The sequence below is a fragment of the Sphaerodactylus townsendi genome, linkage group LG04 (assembly GCF_021028975.2).
Source record: "Sphaerodactylus townsendi isolate TG3544 linkage group LG04, MPM_Stown_v2.3, whole genome shotgun sequence".
NCBI lineage: Eukaryota > Metazoa > Chordata > Lepidosauria > Squamata > Sphaerodactylidae > Sphaerodactylus > Sphaerodactylus townsendi.
Window position 1 is genome coordinate 31,657,874 of NC_059428.1, and position 21,903 is coordinate 31,679,776.

Here is a 21,903-nt window from a genome sequence, read left to right on the forward strand (position 1 = left end):
CGAGGCAGTCCCTCTTCTCTTTTCATGGCACCCTTCCTGAAACTCCAACGCACGCCTGCTACTATGGCAACAAACCCAGGCTAACAACAGGCAGCCTCCCTTGAACCCTCCTCTGGGTCCCGTCTGCCTGGCTGTCTCCTGAGGCCTCCCCCAGCCGGCAGCCACTCTTTGCTCTCTCCGGATACGGCCTCTGGTATCCTTAGACCGCGGGGCTGCTGCAGCCCCAGCCCTGCTCCTCCTGCTGGCTCATCCCCCGGTTCCCGAGCAGAATCCGCCTCCGAGTTCGAGCGTGCTGCTGCTGCTGCTGCAAGTGCTCCCCGCGGCCGGCAGAGGGCGCCCGGCCTCGCCGTTTGGCCACCGCAGTGGGGGAACCGCGCGGGCTGAGCGGAGGCGCCGCGTATATAGCTCGCCCTGCATCCCTTTGCGCGCGGCTGCCCTTCTCTCGGGCGCGGGCGGCGGAGCGGGCGATGCGAAGCTGCGGGGATCGGAGTGCCGGGAGGCAGCAGCGGCGTCGCTGAGCCAGGTAAGGACCCTCCGCCCCCCCCCCCCCCCCGGCCCCCGGCCCCCGGCCCCCGAGCAGCGCTGCTCGTTTGGGTACCAATCTTGGCTGCAGCATCCTCGACGCCGCCGGGAAGCTCAGGAGCCGCGCTGGGCTCGGAAGGGAAGACCGGGCGACTTCTGTAGGCGGCGGGGGAGGGGGGGGGGACCAGGGTCCCTGCCAAGTGCGGCTCTGCCCGCTCCCTTCTCCGCCCCCGCAGCCTCGGATCCCGCTATTGCTTGCTGCTGCGCAAGTTTTGAAGCCCGCTGCCTGGTGCTCCTCCCGAGGCACCTGCCTCTGGTACCAGGAGGTGCGCGAAGGGCTGGCGAAGAAGCCGCCCGGGGCTCGCTGGCCCGCCGCCTCCGCACTCCGGGCAACCCAGCGGTGAAGGAGCCGGGCAGGCAGAAGCGCACCAAAACAAGCCCGCGCCTGGGTTTTGCAGGCGGTGGGGTTTCTGGTCCCGATCGCCTATCTGTTCAGACGGGAGAGGAAAGACTGGGTTTGCTTTCTTGGGCGCCGGGACGTCCGTTCCCTCTTTCACTCGCGTGGGGGGCGGGAGGAGGGGCAATAGTGACTATCGCCAAACCTAAACTCATTCTTTTGCCCCCCCCCCCCCCGATGTTGTTACATCCCCGCCAATAACTGATGCTAAGCGGGTGTCTTTCCGACGCCGGACCTCTCTCCGAGCTGCTGCTTACTTTTTTGGGCTGGACGGCTGGACCTGTCCGGGACACAATAGCTTTCCCGGGCGGGGAGGGGCTGGGCTGGGCGGCGGCGAGATAAATGATGCCCCAGCTGACAGCATCGTGGACCGACGATGCTGAACTTGAACAGCATATCTCCGTAGGATGGGTTGCAAAACAATCCACGCACAGACTGGTGTGCGACGTTTAGCGCAGCCTCTGTTTTAAACAAAGGGCTATAATTGTATTCATCTTTGCTATTCTGTGGGAAGTAAGTTCAGGCTGGTCTACTTGGAAGTAAGTCCCATGTTGTTCAGCGGGACAGACTCTTAGAAATTGTCCTTTGGAGGGCAAAACTGGAATCTGCCCCTTTCTCAACTGTGACTTCCTACCTGCAATATGGAAATAATAGTATGCCCTGGCCTACCTTACCAGGTTGTTGTAATTATTGCTGAAATAATAAGTGTGATGTGTTTGCACGTTGCCGATAAGCTAGCTAACCTTAATTAACATATTTGAAAAAAGAAAAATGTTTTGAGGAGGAGCCATTCTGCAACTATTTCAATACCCTATTCTAGCACTTAGATTGGACAGCTGCTGCATATGCCAGCTACCTGCTCCCATAAATTCATAGAACAAAATACTGTTGTACTGCATTTCAGCCATTAGAGTGTACAGTTTCTACATGATATGCATCACCATGCAGGAAAACTCTACTATATGAGGACTTGAAAGTACAGAAAGAGGGTGGGATTTGAATTCAGTACCAAGGCTAGCTACTTTGCACCAGTTACTAATCCAATCCTGAAAGTAGCTCTTACAGGTAAATGTTTATCATTCCCATTTTACAGATAAGAAATTGAATCTAACCAACACTGCTATTCTGAGGTCTAAAGCAATACTTGGTTTATAGCAGTAGCATTAAATAGCATCCCTTAAAAATATAAATATCCAAATTGATTTTCTGCCCTAACCTTGCCTTCAGAGGCATGAATTTCTCTGGCTCCATGGGCAGAAATCTGTTGCAATCTAGATGGGTAGCTATACTTGTGAACAGTAATAACTGAATGTGTGAATGAACTCTACTGAGTGGCCTTGTGTTTGGTGTGACTTGAAAGTTGTGCCCATGGTTGTATGGCCGATGATCCATTCAGACATACAACTCATTAATGAAAGTTTCGCTCATCAAAGAGTGAACATGCATGTGTGAAACAGCCCTGAAATGTCAGCTATTTTGATTGTTTCCATACATAGTACCCTTTCAGTGTCCTTTATAGTATGTGGGGATTCCAAGAGTGTATAGATTTTGCATAGTCTAAAAGTGTATGTTTATATGTTGATCAGGTTGTGATACCTTCTGAAAAGATACTTTCCTTCCAGTATTTTCTTCTTTATAGTATTTGAGTAATGTTGTGTTTGAGTAATGTTAGCGCACTTTATTGAAGTCTAATGATGAATTATTAAAAAAAAATTAAGGGCAACCAATCCCAACACTGTTCTATTTATTTATTCCCATGATAAATAAATATTCCCTCCCACCCTTTAAGACATTCTAGGTAGATACTACAAAGTAGCTGTAACATTTTCTCATCATTAATGAATGTATATTTTGTAAACAGAGCCAGTTTGTACAAGAATAATGTATCAGGTCAAGAAACCTGAATTTATATTACTGCTTTGCAAGAATGCTCACTGCCAGAAATTCATTCCAATCCGAATGCATTTGTGAACAACTAGTCACACAACAATCTCCCATTTTAATTGGAAAGGTATATCCAGATATTCCAGTAGGTGAGCATCATGTACAGGTGAGAATTTGTCTCCAAATCTGCATTAGCAATGCATGCAAAAGGTTGGTTACATGCTTGGATCCCATTTGCTGGTCACTGCTCGTCCTAGCCTGCCCCATAGGGTCATTATGAATTTAAGAAGAAGAGTTATGTATTTATATCCCACCTTTCTCTCCTGTATGGAGACTCCAGATGGCTTACAAGCTCCTTTCCCTTCCTCTCCTCACAACAGACACCTGGTGAGGCAGGTGGGGCTGAGAGAGTTCGAAGAGAACTGTGACTAGCCCAAGGTCACCCAGCAGGAATGTAGGAGTGCGGAAATGCATCTGGTTCACCAGATAAGCCTCTGCCACTCAAGTGGAGGAGTGGGGAATCAAACCCAGTTCCTCCAGATTAGAATCCACCTGCTCTTAACCACTACACCACACTGGCTCTTAAAGTGGGAAACTTCCACATGCTTGGCCTCAGTCTTCTTGGAGGAAGTTGGGTTGCAAATGCAATAAAGGTTAATGTCACACTCAAGGAATCCCTGGGTTGGAAATTAAATGGGGAACAGCCCCAAGAGAGGCTACACATTGCCTAAGAGAGAAACGCAGGACAGCATGCTGAGGGTACCTTAATAGCAGGTGGGACAAAAATTGCCAAGACTGGCCTTCTCTGTAGTAAAGGTTGCCTTGGGAGGAAGATCTCCTGGTTAGTAAAAACCTTCTCAGGTGTAGGATGTTAGGAGTGAGCATGTCAGGAGGAAAGAGAATGAAAGGAAGGTCAGAACGGGGAAGAGGAGCTACCAGGAAGACAGATTGATGGGGGGAAATCTGACAGTTTTGGAGGGACCAAGAAAGTGGTGTTGCTCTCTAGAAGCCTGGCCTCCTGGAGACCTGACCCTGAGGTGAAGTCAGTCAAGGAATCCTAAGCTGAAACCCAGCCCTGGGAGTAGAAGCAGAGTTGTGACATAAACAGGTGGAGAAGATAATGGATACTGGAACCTGGGGTGCTGTTACGTGGGAAAAGAACAGTAAACAGTATTGCCCTCCCTCCAGTATCTGCCTGTTATTGGAGAGTCTGGAGATTGATGAAATGACTGGGTAAAGAAGCAGCCCCTGGCTGAGGAGGTGTCCAAATGAAACAAAGGAATTCATAGGCAGTTTTCAAGAATTCTCAGCCAGGAGACCAAGAAAAGGAGTGAACAGAAGTTCGTGGACGTCAGTGACTTTTCTGAATTGAAAATGGACTAATTTTGTGATTCATTGAAATGCTGCCTTGTCAGAACGGGCTTCTTTAGGTTAATAGGGAAACGTGCAAGCTGGGAAACCAAGTGACTAAAAGAAGAAGGGTTGAAAAAGCAAGGAAATAGTGATTGGTGCTAAAGGTCAAAAGGAAGAGGGCAAAGAGTTGAGAAGGGTAGGAAACTCAATGAGAATGAAGGCTGTGGTAGAACGTGTGCGGACAATCTGGGAGGGTTTGGGGAGCTCTGGGCAGAGCAAGCCAAAGTGTTAATGAGGGAACAGCTAGGGAGGAAAAAGACAGGTGCCTCCCTTTACTTGTCTTATTATAAAAATACTAAGCTAATAATAGTAGGGAGAAATCAGTTTCAGCTGGGGAAAGGGTTAAAGACCCCTCTGCGTTGCATTCTTGTGCTCAGTCTTCTCAGGGCTGAGTTTCTTAAACATTGTGAGGGTCTGATGGTTGTTCACCTAGCCTCTCACGGTTTGAAGAAGAAGAGTTTGGATTCATATCCCCCCTTTCTCTCCTGTAGGAGACTCAAAGGGGCTTACAATCTTCCTGCCCTTCCCCCCTCACAACAAGCACCCTGTGAGGTGGGTGGGGCTGAGAGAGCTCTGTAGAGCTGTGACTAGCCCAAGGTCACCCAGCTGGCATGTGTGGGAGTGTTTGGCCTTAAAACTTCTTGCAGGAATTATCTCTGGAGCTCATTTTGTATTGTGCTTAACGAATAGTAAACTGACTCTGAATCCATCAGGTTTCTTAAAAATATTTTTGTTTTCGTGACGAAGCATTCCGGTGTAGGTTTATTTCTATTTCTCTGCAGTCCTAGAAACATGCAAACAATGCACTTCCTTTTCCCGTGATGTCATCTAATGTGACAGGCTCCACTTACAATGGCAAAAACCATTGACTCCAGAGCACTGATTGGATAACTGAATTGACATTCCAGACAGGGATAAGTGGTAGAGGAAGTCGCTTCATATATTAAGTTGCATTTATCATAAGAGTTACTTTTCAATGCGATTTCTGGATTTTGGATAGACGTTGGAGTCTTGCCAGCCAAGCTCTCTGCCTCTCTTGGCTTTAAAATTTCTCTTCTCCCTCGCACCTGGTTGTATAATATGAATGATATGCAGCTCGTTGTGCAGCTGTGGTGTATGGAATCCAAATGTTGAATCACTACAGCTGATTGGCATATGACTCATGAGCCACCACTTGGAGCCTGCTCTCAAGCCTTCTGGGCTATCAACCCTTTGCTTATGCTGCCGATGGTGTTTCCCACTCCTTTCATGATGCCCCCTGAAGAAGGAGCCTGGGATGGAGAAAACCACAGGATGCAAACTCCATACTGAGCAGAGACAGATGCCTCATGGCACTGATGTAAGCCAGCCTACATGTGGAAACCAGGATGTGTAAACTGGCCTTTACCCACTGACAACGAAATGGCCATTTGTTTAGACTCCTTTTCTGCTCTAGCCCAAATGCAGTTTGCAAACACATTCTTGCCTCATTGCCCTTTCAGATCAACAGTGTATGTTTGTTTAGTCTGCTGCTGTCTTTCCAAGGCCCACGGAGCCCACAGACTGAAACCCAATAATTCCCTCTGTCCAAACTCCACATTCTGTCCAATGCACAGCACTCATTTCAAAGGGTGGGGGACAGGGAAGAGAAGAGCAATTGCTCTCTTGCAGGTAAATTTATTTAAATGGGCATAAAAATAATTTTATTTATTTAAAACATTTTTATGCTGCCTTTTCTCCCAGTTTAGGTCCCGAAGAATACCTGGACAGTTAAGGTTGTATCTGAACCTTTAATAAGGGATCAAATGACTTGAGTTGCTTCCACATGGGGACAATTCTTTGTGGATGCAGAAGCTGAATCATCCAAATAGCAATTTCCCCTACATTTTTGTTTGGGGTTAGTATCTGCCATTCCTTCCTGCTGTTCCATTGGAGAGGTTAGGGAGGTCTTTTAAGAAACTCTGGAAGCTGACATATTTTATAGCTTTATAATAATCTGCCTACCAGGTCTATTGAATTCCTAGCCTTATTTTTTTTAAATATCAAACTGATCTTGGGAAAGATTACAGCAAAGGGTGGGGAAACACAGAACTTGGACATTTAGGGGATATAATACCACGTGGATGCTTTAAAAAGCTACTATGGTTTGACTCCAGTCCAGAGGAAAAACCTCCATATGAAAGCAGAAGAGAAGAAGAGTTTCAATTTATACCCTCCCTTTCTCTCTGGTAAGGAGGCTCAAAGGGGCTTACAATCTCCTTTCCCTCCTCCCCCCAACATACACCTTGTGAGGTGGGTGGGACTGAGAGAGCTCTGAAAAGCTGTGACTAGCCCAAGGTCACCCAGCTAGCATGTGTTGGAGTACACAAGCTAATCTGGTTCACCAGATAAGCCTCCACAGCTCAAGTGGCAGAGCACGGAATCAAACCTGGTTCTCCAAATTAGAGTGCACCTGCTGTTAACCACTACCCCACTGCTGCTCCCTGTGTTATGTGCCATGCTGGAGGCCAGTGTGTCTGTCATCTCACCAGGAAGAAATCATGCTTACAGCCTCAGGTGGGATGTTGGACTCAACAACTGCAGCGGTGCAAGAGATCTAAATCAGGACCTTGGTGTTGGGAAAGACTTGCTCCTCTATGAGAGAGAAAGATTTTCTCCTCGTCCAGCACCTGCGCCACCAATTACCCCAACTTCTGCTCCACCAGTCCCTTGGGATTGGGCTGCCTGAGTGCTGGATGTTAACAGTGAGTTAATCAGAATCTGGAAAATCTCACAAGGAGAAAAAACATTGTATTAAAATCAGAGAGTCTTCCCAATGAAAGAATGATTCTTATTTCTTTTTCAAAGGAGCAAAGTTCTTGTTTTGGGTGGGGGGACCTTTAAAGTTGGTTATGAGAACAGGGATACTTACTAGTTTGGTGCAGTACATTTGAATAAAAATAATACAGTATTACTGACAAAGAAGGCACCATAAGTCTCAACATTTGCACCTGATACAGGTTCAAATGTTGCTCTTTCTTCGGTGCTTAGCAGAGATTCATACGAGTCAATGGAAAACAATGGAAAACAATGGAAAACAATGAAAGAAACTGTGCAGTCATTTGTCCTCAGAGTGATCTTCTTTGTTAACAGTTGTCTCTCTTGTGACTGATCCAAAATGCATAGGTACCAGTTGAAATGTCCTCACTGATTTCCTTCTGGAGGATGCAAACCACTCCTATAGTGCTGGTCTCTGAGCTATATTTCATCGGGGCTTAATCTGTTTGTACTATCAGTCCCGGAATACTGGCTAGGATAAAGGAAAGGGCAGCATTGCAATCCCGCACCAATGCTTCAGGGAAAAGCTTCCTGCCCAAATTATGCAGGGAACAACTTCCAGTAACTAAGACAGCTTGAACCTTGGCACCTCTCATTCTGAACCCAAGTTAACGTTGGCATTTCCTTCTGGAGGCGTTCGGAAAATGTTAAGTTGCAGAGATTGCATTGGTGTGTGTTTATTTGGGCAGGCACGTATACCCAGAAGATTGACAAGCTGGCAGCCCAACGTTGTCGTAATTTTTGTAGTGTTACGGGGAAAAAAATAATTAACAGGGAAAACGTTGCAAGCTGGATCTTAGATCTAGCATTGATCAAAGTGGCGGCATATCAAATCGGAGCGATGGAAGCACGCCGATTACTAATTGCACAGCAGCGAAACTACAGCCCTTGTGGAAGGAGTTTCCTTTGAAGTCAGGAAGGGGAACACGATAGCGAGGAACAGGAGCCGGAGGGTCTCTCATCGCAAGTATCGCTGAGCTGAATTCTCAGTGCAAAGCTCGGGGGGAGAGCAAAGTTGCTTTCGTGCCTCCTTTATGAATCCTTTGCGGTGTGAATGCTGGCCCAAGCTGGGTCATTTGCAGTATAAACTAGAGCAGGCTTGAAGTTCTGCTTTCTGTCTAGCTGGTTATAATGCAAGATCTTGACAAGCTCAGGACCGGCAACGTTTGAGAGCTCAGCGTTTGCTCCCCGACCTGACCTTTCCCATTAGCATCACAGCAAACACAACTTCGTTCATCCGAACCTGTTATGCAATCACTCTTATACTGTAGAATTTTAGACAAGGCCTGAGCCAAGCGCTTATTATATAATGAATCAAATCAGTTTCATCTGACCCCCTCCCACCAGGGATGTTTGGGCTGCCAGGAGCAGTGGGAGATAGTCCAGTTAGTCAAGGCAAGCTGAGGGATGGGGGGAAACTGAGGAAACTTTAGAAGCAGACTTGGCAGATGGTATCTGCAAGAGGAGTGTGCTAGGTGGGTTCTGGTGGAATGGGACAAAACCAGTGGTGCGATTCAGCCAGTTCTTACCGGTTTGGTAGAACCGATACCTAATTTTTTTTGTTGAGTTCGGAGAACCTAGCTGCTCTGAGGCGCTAAAAGCCTCGTCGCACCCTCTCCCAGGGAAGCGAGGGGGCTTTCAGAGCAGTGGCAGCAAGGCCCTGTTGCCCCCCTCCACCCCCACAAGAAGTTCCTTCGCAGCAGGTAAGTGGGCAGCGATGGGGGCATGGTGGAGGGGGGGCGCACAGCAGGGGGGAACCGGTTGTTAAATTATTAGAATCCCACCACTGGACAAAACATTCCCCATTTGGGTTACTTTAATTCTTGGATGTTCATACGTACATCCCATGCAGAGAGAACAATGGGATGGTGGAGATACTGGAGTCTGGTTTTAAGGGCAACTTTCTGAACTGTTCTTTTGAAAGACACGTATGTGTTCCTGTGTACTTGCAGGGAAGTTCACAATCTCAGAAGCATAAGATAAAAGTTGCATGCGCTGCTGCTATTCAGTGCTCAGAAATTAGAGATGAGCTAAGATTTCCATACTTGTTTCTGCATTCTTTTATGATGTACACTCGTTCTACACACATGTCATGTGTACATTGTTTACATGTTAATGTTTTTTTCTACTTCATTTATACTCTGCTTTGCTCCCCATTGGTAGCCCAGAGCTGTATAGATCACTCTTATCTCTCTTCCATTTTAGCCTCAACCTTTTGAGATAGGTTAGAATGAGAGTATCGTGCCCCTAGAGACGCCCTTGCTATTTTCTTTGTTTAGGTCTCAGTTATACCCTTAAGTAGAATGGGATTACCGGTAATTGTTTTTGTATAGTATTCCTTGGGAGGCAACTTTAGTTAGACCCTGTCCCGTTAAGAAGCCCTCTAGAGGCAAGAGCACTACAGTACTTCTTATTAGCTAGCAGTCCCTTGGTTCAGTTTAGTATAGTCTCAGGTGCCTTTGGAAGCATGGAGACAGCAATATCCCAGACGTATAAGATGTTAGAGACCCATAGCATTTTGAGTCATCAAGCTCAACAGATTGCAAGGAAACAGAGTCCAGACACCGGGAGTACTCAGAAGAGGCACAAGCAGAGCAGACTTTCTTAGAAGCTAGCAAGAAAGAATCCTGTTTGGAAGATTCTCCTGTCAATCCGATTATCTGTGGAGTCCTCTTACTGCTCACCCTATTCATCATCATGTGAATTTGTGAAAAGTAGTGAAATGCCAGATTAATGATTGTATATATACCAGATATATATATTCCAGATTATTTGTTGAAAAATAGACTTATCTGTTAGACCTGCTTGATCTCTTGGGGTGTCAAACTCACGGCCCTCCAGATGTTCATGAACTACAATTCCCATCAGTCCCTCTCAACATGAACATTGGCTATACTGGCAAGGGCTGATGGGAATTGTAGTTCATGAACATCTGGAGGGCCAAAAGTTTGAAGTTCCAAGATAAGGTAGATCTCCAAATGGTGACCAAAATTGGTGTCAGATTATGGAGAATTATATGGATTCTTCTTGCTGTGTACATTTGCACACAATATTTGCCATGTTGCCAAGTTTATAATTAAACAGTATTTCCATGCAACAATTACTGTTCCCATGAAGGCTGCTACTGCACATAATCAGAGCTGGCCTGCCCAGCGACAATGAAGAAACATCACCAGAGAATATCAGAGTTGTGTTTATGCTCTAGGTCACTGTAGTAGTCTAGGCACGCAAAGATTTGGGTCAAGAGTTTAGTACTACTTCCGTATCTTTGTGTAATTAGCTGGTGAAAATGACTCAAAAATTAATGGCTTTTTGCTGCACTTGTAGCTGAAAACAGATACTACAAAGAGCCATGTGATAACACCGTAATAGTCAATCCAGTTAATTATTTCTGGATTACAGTGGAAACTCTATCGACATTCTTACGATGCTCACATTATGTCCTGTGAATTAATCATGAAGAAAATTATGCATGAAATACCAGAATGAAATAAGACAGTCTAGGTCATGGTTTCAAAGTGTTACTAATATTGTTAGCCGCTTAAAAATAGGTCTTGCTTGCCCCCTTTTTTTCTGCGAAAGCAGAGAATCTTGTTCAAATTGTGCTGAAAATGTCAACCTTTTTATAGATAACTCAATAACTTTCCCTAGAATTCAATCCTGAGGTTGCCACTGCCAGTTATTTGGAACGCTTTGGAGTCTGCAATCTGTACGGCTTTTACTAGCATGAAGGTGGAACCATTGGGAGACAGGATCTTCAGTTGTGGGCAGTATCATGGATTAGCACTCGCTGATTCACCTACTTTTGTCTGATACTCAGGCTAATGCATGGTTCTCTCTGATAGAAAGAAAGATTGAATCACTTGGTATTTCTCTCGACTCGCTTTTCCCGCTATCTAGTTCAGAATCCTACAACTTGTTAAAACAAAAATTGTTGGAAAGCAAATGGATTAATTTAATTAGGGCTGCTATGAAAACTTGTTCACCCTTACATCTTTCAATACCCCTATATCAAAACAGGATGGCTCCCTATTTGTATTTTTTGACTAATCCTATGCAGAGAAGAGCCCTCACACTTGCTCGCTTCAATGTTTTCCCCTCCGCTTTATTGCGTGGTAGATTTAACATCTTGGAAATGAGCAAAAGGGTATGCTCTTGTGGTGAACAACAAATTGAAACATTGGCACATCAACTGCTTTTCTGCCCTAAATTTGCTAATATCAGATCAAAATATTCCAATATTCTTTCTAGAATACCTAGTGAAATGGGAGAATCAGGTAGACTCCCTTTCCTTCTGGACAATTCTGACAATGAAACTTGTGAATTGGTAGCACGATTTTTACTGGAGGTGATGCACAATCAATAATTTATATTCTATCTTAAACCTTTGTATTTGTGTACCTTTTATCTCAGGCTTTTTATTGTGTTATGATCATTGTTATGCCAAATAAAGGCTTGTTATTATTATAATATTAAAAATATATATCATGGATTGTTGCTTGAAGTATCCAGTTTCAGGGAGTTGTGAGATTCTGTAAAAAAAGGTGTGTCCTAATCTTACCCTGGTATTAGCAGAGGAATCAAAAACAAAACTGACACACAAACCATTCCTCAAAATGCATGAACAGGAAACTTTCACTAGAACAAAGGAGTGTTCTTTCTGAGTTTCCTTCCCTCTTCAGTTCGATTGAGACGCTAGTAAGTGGGGATGCAGTTATTGCTCCACTGTGAATCAGTGAGGATATTCAGTCGACAGAAGTCTTGTATGATGGAGGTATAGAAGAGTATTACATGTTTTTGTAGCTTACTCTTCTCTGGAATCCCATGTCATTCATGTATGCCATGCCAAATGAAATGTTGCCTTTATGAGGAAGGGAATGTCCCATGGTACTGAGTTTGCAGGGTGGGCAGGTAAGGTTACCACTTATCAAGTTCCAGCAGGGGACCTCCTAGTGATATTATATGCATACTGCTTTTGCTCACTGGAGCAATAGCGGTAATGGGGCAGAAATGGTGTTGGGACATTCAGGGGCATGTCTACTAAAAATGGTGCCTAGGGCAAGCACACCCAGCATTGAAATGTGCCCTCACCCCAATCTCTACATGGAGTTCAGGGCAGGGTGAACAGTTCAAGGTTGGGCTTGGCTGGAACCACAGGGAGTTCAGGGAAAGCACACACAGTTGAACACTTGACCTCGCATGTGGAGTTTGGGGGTGGTGTGCGCAGATGAAGGCTGGACCCTCCTCTCCCTTCTGTCGTACCCAGGCTGTGCTCTGCCTCTTGTCTCTGGAGGCTATGGGGGTGGGGCAGTGCTCAGGGCATGTACCCTGCTTGTCCCACCCTAGGTACGTCTCTGGGGGGATTTCTTCCTGTTTCAGAATAGGAAGTGATACCCTGATGCTCTTGGAATTTTCAAATCTCTATGGTTTTATCATACAGATTTGAAAATTCCTAGAGCATTATAATGTTATTTCTTGTTCTAAAACAGGAAGAGTTGATCTGCAGTCTCTGTTGTTGTTTTTTTCATAACTGTGGTTGTGTAAAGCACTGCCAATTTGGGCAGATTGTTAACAAAGGATAATTTAGATGAGCACAAATGTTAGGGTTTTTTTTAAAAAAAACAGCACAGCATTTATGAATGACTGATTGATTTAATATGGGACTGATTTATCTATTTATGGCTGTATCCATCCAGTGAGCAACCATTTCTCCTGCATTTTTCATCTGCTATGCTGCTAGAAGGCTTTGAGACATTTTTTTAAAAAAGTTTTATTTCATGTAGAAGTTTTATTTCATATGGAACAAACAATGTAATAAACAATAATATTTATGTTTGCAAATGACAGTTTAATTGGTTTTTTATACATTTAAAATAATAATAATAATAATAATAATAATAATAATAATAATAATAATAATAATAATAATAATAATAATAATAATAATAAAAGCAATTGCTGTTGTAATCCACATGACATACACTGCCATGATTGCCGAAGTCTTAGCTTTCATTTTTTAAAATGTAAGTCTCTATCCCCATGGTGGCGAACCTTTGGCACTCCAGATGTTATGGACTACAATTCCCATCAGCCCCTGCCAGCATGGGCAATTGGCCAGGTAGTCCATAACATCTGGAGTTGTAGTCTATAACATCTGGAGTGCCAAAGGTTCGCCACCACTGCTCTATCCCTTTCTTTTTTGGAGTTATAAGAGGAAAGTTATAAAGGGGAATTTGCAGGCTCTGTTTTTCTTCTAATAACTCCACAAGCGATGGGGCTAGAGTGGCCTAGTTTTCTAACAATGTATTTCCATGATCTCTGCCATCTCAGCTTTCACTTTTTAGCACCGGAATCACTCCAGAATTCTTTTTATTAAACTGTGCAGCTTTCGTACTTAAGAAGGATAGAGTAGTTTCTCTGTATGTAGTTACAGCTGCTAGACTGATCCTGGCAAGAGTGTGGAAGTTGAAGAAGACTCTAACAAGGAGAACTTTTAAAGACAAGGTTAAAGTGTATAACATTCTTATCCGACTCACTTGATTTTTTTTAAAAGGACATATAAATGACTGATCGAATGTGGCTTGAAGCTTTGTTTCATGTGGAACAAACAATGTAATAAGTAATAATATTTGTCTAGTTATAGGAGTTTGTTGTGGTTATGGGAATATTTGTTTGAAATCTGTGGCTGGCATCTTCAGAGGTGTATCACAGAGAGACGTCTGTTACACACTGTGATACACCTCTGAAGATGCCAGCCACAGATGCAGGCAAAACGTTCGGAACAAGACCTACCAGACCATGGCCACACAGCCCAGAAAACCCACCACAACCAGTTGAATCTGGCCATGAAAGCCTTCAACAATACAATAATATTTATGTTTGTAGTTTTTCTTCAACTGTTTTCTTAATTGTTGATTTATCGTCTGTTTATTTTATTGTATGGATACTTGAAAATTGTAGAAATAAATATTAGAAAACTAGATCACAGTAGTGCTTTAGTAATGACCAACTTAAAAAACACACACACCCCTCTACAGGTCTTGTGGTGGCACAACAGAAGAAATTATGTCCAGGAAAAGCCAACTGTGGTGTACTGTACCATTAGTGAAGCAGCTGTTCAACAGCCATACATGGGTTGATACAAAGCTAAACCAGTAATCAAAGATTGGTTCCTTGTATATAGTCAGCAAACAGTGCATGAGCTGAAATGTTCGAGCATCCCTACCTGCAACAGAGCCAACATTGCAGACGCAATTAAGGATCCCCATTTGCCTGCAAGATTGAATGATGAGACGTTACTTACAATTTGTATTAGTTTCCTGGATTAGAAAGCAACACTTGACCTTGTCTGGGATTATGCATTATGCATGAAAGCATTTTGAGTCTACTTTTGACAGTTAGTCATGGGTAAGTCAGTTTCATGGTAGAAGGAAGGAATATAAGATGTCAGGATGCATTTGTTGCCAGTAGATTGCCATCAAGTTGTTAACATGATTTGTGTTTCAGATTTTTCAAAAAACTCCTGCTCCAATACTTCTCTCATTTGCATCGTATGATGAAATGTGTATAAAAGGAAAGCAAGTCTCTCATATGATCCATATTGCTTTAGCGGTGTAATCTGTCTTTAATCGGTAGTGTTCAAGCACATTTTCCATCTCCTTCCCTTTCTGACAGATGCAGAGATGTAGGCTATTATCCATATTTTCACTGAAGGCCTGCCTTGTTGCCCATGAAGCTTGTGACCCACAGGAAGCCTCAGTAGCACTTGCCATTCCTCTGCCCATTTCCCGTAAAGGAGAAGCTATCATCAAAACATCATTAAATTCCTTGGTTGCAAAGGATGAATCAAATGTATATTTCAAAAGAAGGTTTTCATTATATCAACAGATAGCTCTGCATCTGTCCCCTTGAACACCCCCACCCAAATTGCAAGGGAGAGCAGACTTTTTCTTTCTGGGAACAACTTATTCCCCCCTCCTCCCAAGAGCCTTGGGGGCTAGATAATGGCTAGGTAGCAATGGGCCTTTCCCCACTCACTGTTTGTTGCACGGTAACCCAGTCAAATGACTGGGTTTTCAAGCGCTCCCCACCACGCCAGCAGCGACAGCGCAGTCACTCCGAATTTGCCACTCTCCCCGCTTCTCAGCGCGCGTCAATTTTGCTGCTGTTTTGAACAGCAGCTTTTGGAAAACTGCGCGCTGGGCCCGGGGTTGTGGGGAACTTCGGCAGCTAGCACGATACTGAATTTCGCGCCGCTCACCGTGACGTGTGTGCTCCTGACCAATCAGGCAACAGCAGAGCGTGTCTACATGGTGACGAATCCACATCAATTTCAGGAAGGGGGAAAAAATCCTCAAAAGCGGCACAACATCCAATCACAACAGAGACACCCCCCCCCCACGCCACCAAACATGCGGTCGTGGGGAATGCTTCATTTCCAAGCCGCACAGTATTTAGGTAAGGGTTACGATGCAAACAGTGCTGTGGGGAGCATTTTTCCGCACTGGAAAGCAGCGGAGTGTAAAGGCCGGTGATTTCATGAGCTACCATTTCTGAAGTGGGGAAAGGCCCAATGTCAGGTCTTGGACCAATACTCAATAAGCAGACTCCAGGTACAGGATCAGTAGTCTTTATAGAGTTGGCATCAAGGACTCAGGCTTCAAAAAGCCAGTTCTGATGATCTTGGCTTTTACAATCATATTTATTCTGCTTTGACTCCCCTGGATCCCCTCCCTCCTTTCTATCCCCATGACTCTTAATTGAGTCAGACAGAATCAGCTAAAGCTCCTCAAATGTGAGAAACACAATTTCCAAAATATCAGTGATTCCAACTACTATATTTTCCATCTTGTCAGGATCCGATTTCAACTTGTTCACTCTTAGCCACTTGAGCATAGTGGCCACACACTGGCTCAGCACAGCTAAGTAATAGCAACAGGGGGCTCTTAGCTGTTCTGAAAAAAAAGTGCTGATCACCGCTTTGCTGCCTGAGGGAAGTAGCTAATAACCCTCCTATCTTTTGAGAGAAATTTGTGTGTGGGCAAATGGGGAGGTGAAACATTTGTGTGTGGGCAAATGGGGAGGTGAAAAGGCCGGGCCCTGGCCTAAATAGGCCGCCCGGCCCCACCTCCCCTTGGTGACGTCAGGGCATCCAGCATCACTGCTTGGCGCCCTGAGGCTCGCCAGGCCCGTGCCTCTGGCCAGCCAAAGCCTCACGAGTCCAGAGGAGCTCACGAGGCCGCGGGGAGGAGGCAGCATCACTGAGGCTGTCCTTTCCCCACCAGCAATGGCCGCCGCGGTAAGTCACGGCTGCTCTTTGTTGTCAGGTAGGAATTTTCTCCAAGGCCAGGTTGGCCAGGGATCCTGAAGGTTCCATGCCTTCCTCCGGACATAGACCAGGGTCACTAGAGAGGTAGTTGTGAATTTCCTGTGCTGTGCAAGGGGTTTCTATGATTTGCTACTTCGGTTGCAATCCTGTGTTTCTATGACTTGCTACTTTGGTTGCAATCCTAAGAAAAGTGTCCTGAGAATAATCCACACTGAATGAAAGCGGACTTATTTCTGAGGATTGTTCTCTTTGGCCCTTGGGTCTACATGGTGCCCACTGAGAGTGTTCTCCGCCTTTTAGAAGATTCATTGAGCCTTGGTAAAGTATATGGATTTTCTACTTGGAATACTCTGTCAGAGGAATCCTTTCGCTGGTCAACGTTCACAAATGAGCAAAGCCTGCTTGCCTAGATACGTTACCTCCTTGTGCCACCAAATATCCGGGATATGTCACTCTGCTTCTTCCTCACAGGACTCTTCTTCAAGCCAAATAGCTGCAGTGCTGGCTGTGTTAGTGTGCAATATTTTTTTCTATCAGTCCTCTCCTAGACTTTAACATTAAGCATGGATGTCATTAATTACCTTCACTGCTTTATTCTATCTGCATAAAATTTGACAATTTGGATGGCCTTGAGGAATACCACAGCTGCCTTTTGTCAATTTGGATGGAAAACCACAAAGGTATAGAAACAAAAAGTGGGGGATGTCTTTCACTGAAATCACTGGGAAATAATAATGAAATAGAATTATGAAAATAAAACAATAGCAAAAGAAACAATAATGAAATGATGCAATATGAAGCAACCTAATAACAAAACAGTCCCTTATGAATTCATAAAAAACTGAAGAAACAAAGGAAGCTCACATGCACAAGCCAACTATCCAGTGTATCTTCTTTGATATTAAAGGATGTTCCTTTAAATTATGATCTGAGGGAGAGACACTATCTCATTTCTGTATCTGTCTGAGCCATTGTTTGAGGTAAGGAGCTGTGTATTTGCAAGAGGAACAGTAGTATTTGAGGAATGATAACTATCAACCATGTTAATACATTGATACAGTTTAATGAATCCATAACAAAGAATCACAATAAGGATTGCAAAGATGCTCCCATAAACAGGCATAAAAGAATTTAGTGGCAGCTGAGATACAGATTCATGCAAAGTGATGCATGGTGGGATGAAAAAAAAGAAAGAATCCAACAATGGGATGAAAAAGAAAGAAGCTGGTACTGCTTCAGATATATGTTGATTTGGTTTGAATTTGCTCACTGGGCCCACCAACCTCATCAACTCGTCCCAATCCACCTCAGCTCCAGATTGAGAAGCAGGATGGGCAGCCTTGAAGGAACTAGAAAAGATCCTTAAACGTGAAAAAATGTTGCTGGGGAAGCAAGATCATAATAATTCACACCCTAGTATTCTCCATTACTATGCATGGACACTGAAGAAACCTAGGCCGTTTCCGCACGGGCATTTAATGGCGGCCTGGAGACGGCAAAAACGCCGTCTCCAGGCCGCCATTCGCACAGGGGGCGCAGCTGCATCGCAGCCGCGCCGCCCTCGTGCCACCCGCCCGTCGCGAAGCTGGCGTTTCCCCAGAGCGCTTGGAAGCGCTCTTTTCAGGGAAACGCCGCCGTGAAGCCGCTGCCGAGCGAACGGCAGCGGCTTCATGACGCCTCCACCCCGCCTTTGTTCCCGCATTTTACCTTGTCCATCTCGGCCTGGTGCTGTCGAGCCTGGGGACATTTCTGCCCTGCGCCGCTGGAGCAGGCGCCAAGAGGGGTTACGGTCCCCAGGCCTCGCGTGACGCGTCGAGGCCTGGGGACATGTCGCCGGGGCCGGGCGCCCGCAGTGCCGTTGCCCGGGTTAGTTTCCAGGACCGCCCATGTGGGACGGTCCTAGCGTTGCCGGTCGGGCGAAAATGCTGACCTAGCCGTTTCCGCCTCCATGCAGAAACGGCCTGACAGAAATAAAATGGATTAATTTGAAATGTGGTGCTGGAGTAGAGTTTTATTGATGCTGTGGACTGCCCAAAAGACAAACCAGCGTGTTCTAGATCAGATCAAGCCTCTACTCTCCGTAGAAGCTAAAATGACTAACTTGAGGCTATTGTACTCTGATCACATCATTAAAGACTGGAAAAAGACAATAAGGCTAGGAAAAGTTGAAGGCAGCAGGAAAAGAAGATCCAACATGAGATGGACTCAAGAAAAGAAGACATGGCTCTAAGTTTGTAGGACCTAAGCAAGGCTGTTAACGATAGGACATTTTTGAGGTCGTTAATTTGGAGGATTACCACAGGTAGAAAGCGCTTTGCAGCATATAACATACATCCCAAAATGTGTGTCGCATCAAGGAAGATGTGACAGTAGTATAAAGAGTGGTTTAAAAAAATAGTACCACATACTCATGGAGGACATGTCTGTCCCCCATTGGCTGTGAAAGTATAGCTGAACCTGCACAAACTTGCAGATTATATATTTCTTCCTAACAAGTAGTGGGAAAGCAACTCAGGAGGCAGCCCATCACCTTCATTTCCTGATTGTGACCTCACAGAGTTGATGGGGCCAAATGGACCTTGGACTGATTTTGCAAGGTGATTATTATGTTTTTATGATAAGTTGGCTCTGGACCTAAAAATATTACGGCCCACTAGAGTAATGGATCCCAGGTGATGTTCTTTATACATGCTAGATTTCCTTCAGCTTCTACAAAGCTGAAAAACTCCTGAAACTTCACTGTCAAACAAAATACTGGTTTAAGAGAGCCTTGCATTCCAGAAACATTTCTTACAGCCTAGGAGAAAATCACAATGGGATACCATTGCATGCGAATCCTGTCCTTTTATATAACTAAATTCAGGTTAACTTTGAAGATTATAGGTGAACAAAAGCACAGTGCACATAGTTTCAGTTTCCACTGTCTAAAGCAGCCTATCTGCTCTTAAGGAATTTTCAAAATATTATACAGTACCTTTTGACGGAAGAAAGAAAATCCCATTTAGAGAAAAGCATTTATGATAAAAGAACTGGCAGCAAGTTAACTTGCTAATATTAGCTTCATTAAAGGCGTTAATTATCAGTATATATCATCCTCATTTAATTTTTTGCAGCCATTTCTTAAAAGCGAAATGGCCCAGAAATAGATGTTTCCTTAAACAAAGAGATTTTCAGGATCGACAGCATCACAAAGAAAAGTATAAATCTACTACGGGAGCAAAGCCGGGTTGCTGCTAATCAAAGGAATCATAATTCAGAGCATCTTCCCCAATGATTACCTTGAATAGATTAACATAGAGCTGGATCCAAATAGGCCCATTGCAGGATAGATCTTTCCTGCCTTGCCTGACACAATTACAGTTTAAGTCCCATTCATGGCCCCTCAGAACATCAGATAAAGCAACAGGAGAGAGGCAGGCAGAAATTCACTCAGGAAGGGGCTGTGGTTTAGTGACAGAACATGTACTTGGCATGCAGAAGGTCCCAGGAACCTGGCAACAGAATGTTCTGTCTGGCACTGACCTCCAAGCCAATTTTTTTGATCTTTTTGATTCTGAGGGATTGACTGAGAGAAACCTCTCAGGGCTGTCCAGGGCAAACAAACCTTCTCATAACAAAAAAAATTAGGGATTTCAAAGCATTGGGAAATACCTGGAGATTTGGGGGTAGAACCCAGAGTGAGTGGGGTTTGGGGAGAGGAAGGATCCCAGTGGGCCATAACTCCATAGGTTCCACCCTCCCAAGCTGGAATTTCCTCAAGGGGAACTGATCTCTGTGGTTTGGAGATCACTTGTAATTCTTTGAGAACTCCAAACCCCAGCTAGAGTCTGTCAACCTTAACTTGATGTGATTTTTAAAAAAGGGAACGCTGCAGGAAGAAAAGCCAGGAATGGGCTTTTGATAGGATACCAAGTATACATGGTTGGAATCATTTTAAGATCCTCGTGCCCAATGCTATTTTCTCCACTTATATGGAGTTCAGACTCCAAGTCAAATGTACATGATGTTGGTAGGTCTGTGACTGGGCCTACCCAGAGCTTTTAAAGGGCTAACAGCTGGTTTGGATTGAAGTCATGGTATATACTGGACTTTGCAAACCACAGTATGATTTTGCTAAACAACACTGCTCCCCTCCCTTTCTCATTGTTGTTAAGCCACAGAAGGGAAAACGGTCAATCTTCCTATCACCACACATTTAGATGGTGAGGGGAATTACTGGGAAAAAAAAGGAAAACCAGTGTATGAGCATAGGTTTGATTTATTTATGTCTCTAATAGTCACAGTCCATGCCCAGAAGATATTCAGTTAGCATTACATGGAGTGATCAAGAGAGATTTATAAACCAGCAATGGTTAATGGGAAAGTGATATGGGGAGGGTCTCCAGGCAGAGGAAATCTGGTCAGATAAGCAAGGACAGTAGGTTAGTAACAGCTTGGCCAAAGAAATGTGCTTTGGAGAGGGAGTCAAGCTATTAATTAATCTTCCTTTAAGTGGGTTCACAGAAAACCGTGGAGTGAGTTATTTGATACTGACACCTATACAAATTTGAAATAAGGTTTGCATACTCAATTATTTTACAAAAGAATAAATAGAGGACAGGATTTGATGTTCTACGATTGTTTTGTGGAATGGGCAGAACCCTCTGCCCCAAGATAACAGGTTAAGTCAATTTTTACTGTAGAATTTGGAGCCGTTTCAGATCTATAGAAGATTCTGAGGTGGTTGCCATTTTGGTTAATTATTTGTAGGAAGGCTCAGTGTATCACATTGCATCTGAACCTTGCTGCTTCTTACCATTTCTGAAGTTGCAACCAGAGTCGCTGTGCAGCTGGCCTGTTCTGAGACATAAGAGGCAAGGCTATCGATCACGTCTTTTTATACTTCCAGAAAGGGCTTTGATCATTAGGCAGACTTCAGAGTGAATAAATATAGAGGAGTACCTCTTGACCCTCCAATGGGACACACACTTAGTGCTTTGACTCCCATTCTCCCCACAGCACAAAGGTGGTTAATGTTAGACTGTTCGTCTCTCTACGTTGGCAATTCCTGGGGAATATCTGCCTCTTTTCAGGAGAATGCAACGAGACTGTGCAAAATGATTCATTCAGTGTTTGACTCACCGGGCTCCAATTGAAAATCTGAATGGAAATGGAATGACAGGGCACATTTGAAATAAGAAGCATATGCAAAGAGGCTATGACAAGGCTCTATAGAAATCCATGTTTTTGGCATAAAAATAATAAACGGAAAAGGTTTCTTGAAGCATAATAATGCTGAAATGTAACTAGGCAATTGCTATGCAATTTGTAGCTCTTAAAGAGTGCAGTTGGCAATCAGGTGCCACTCAGCATTATTATATACTAGCAAAATGCCCACTGTTATGACAGGAAGTGTGGGGGGGAAGGAAGAGCTTGTATTATGCAAAAAAAATGGAAGAAATGAATTGCACATCTTCATGTTCTCCTTATTTGAGCACTATTGATGAACTCTCAGCTGGAGAGA

At 44.3% G+C, this 21,903-nt stretch overlaps 1 protein-coding gene across 1 annotated transcript in view; it reads left to right on the forward strand.

Annotated features, from left to right (window-relative positions):
* Positions 1 to 439: 439 nt before the first annotated feature.
* The window catches only part of MTUS2 (microtubule associated scaffold protein 2), a 347,703-nt gene continuing 326,239 nt past the window's right edge, over positions 440 to 21,903 (forward strand). The window contains exon 1 of the mRNA XM_048495114.1: positions 440 to 523. The gene's annotated coding sequence lies outside the window, so the exon portion shown is untranslated. The remainder of the gene's footprint in view (positions 524 to 21,903) is intronic.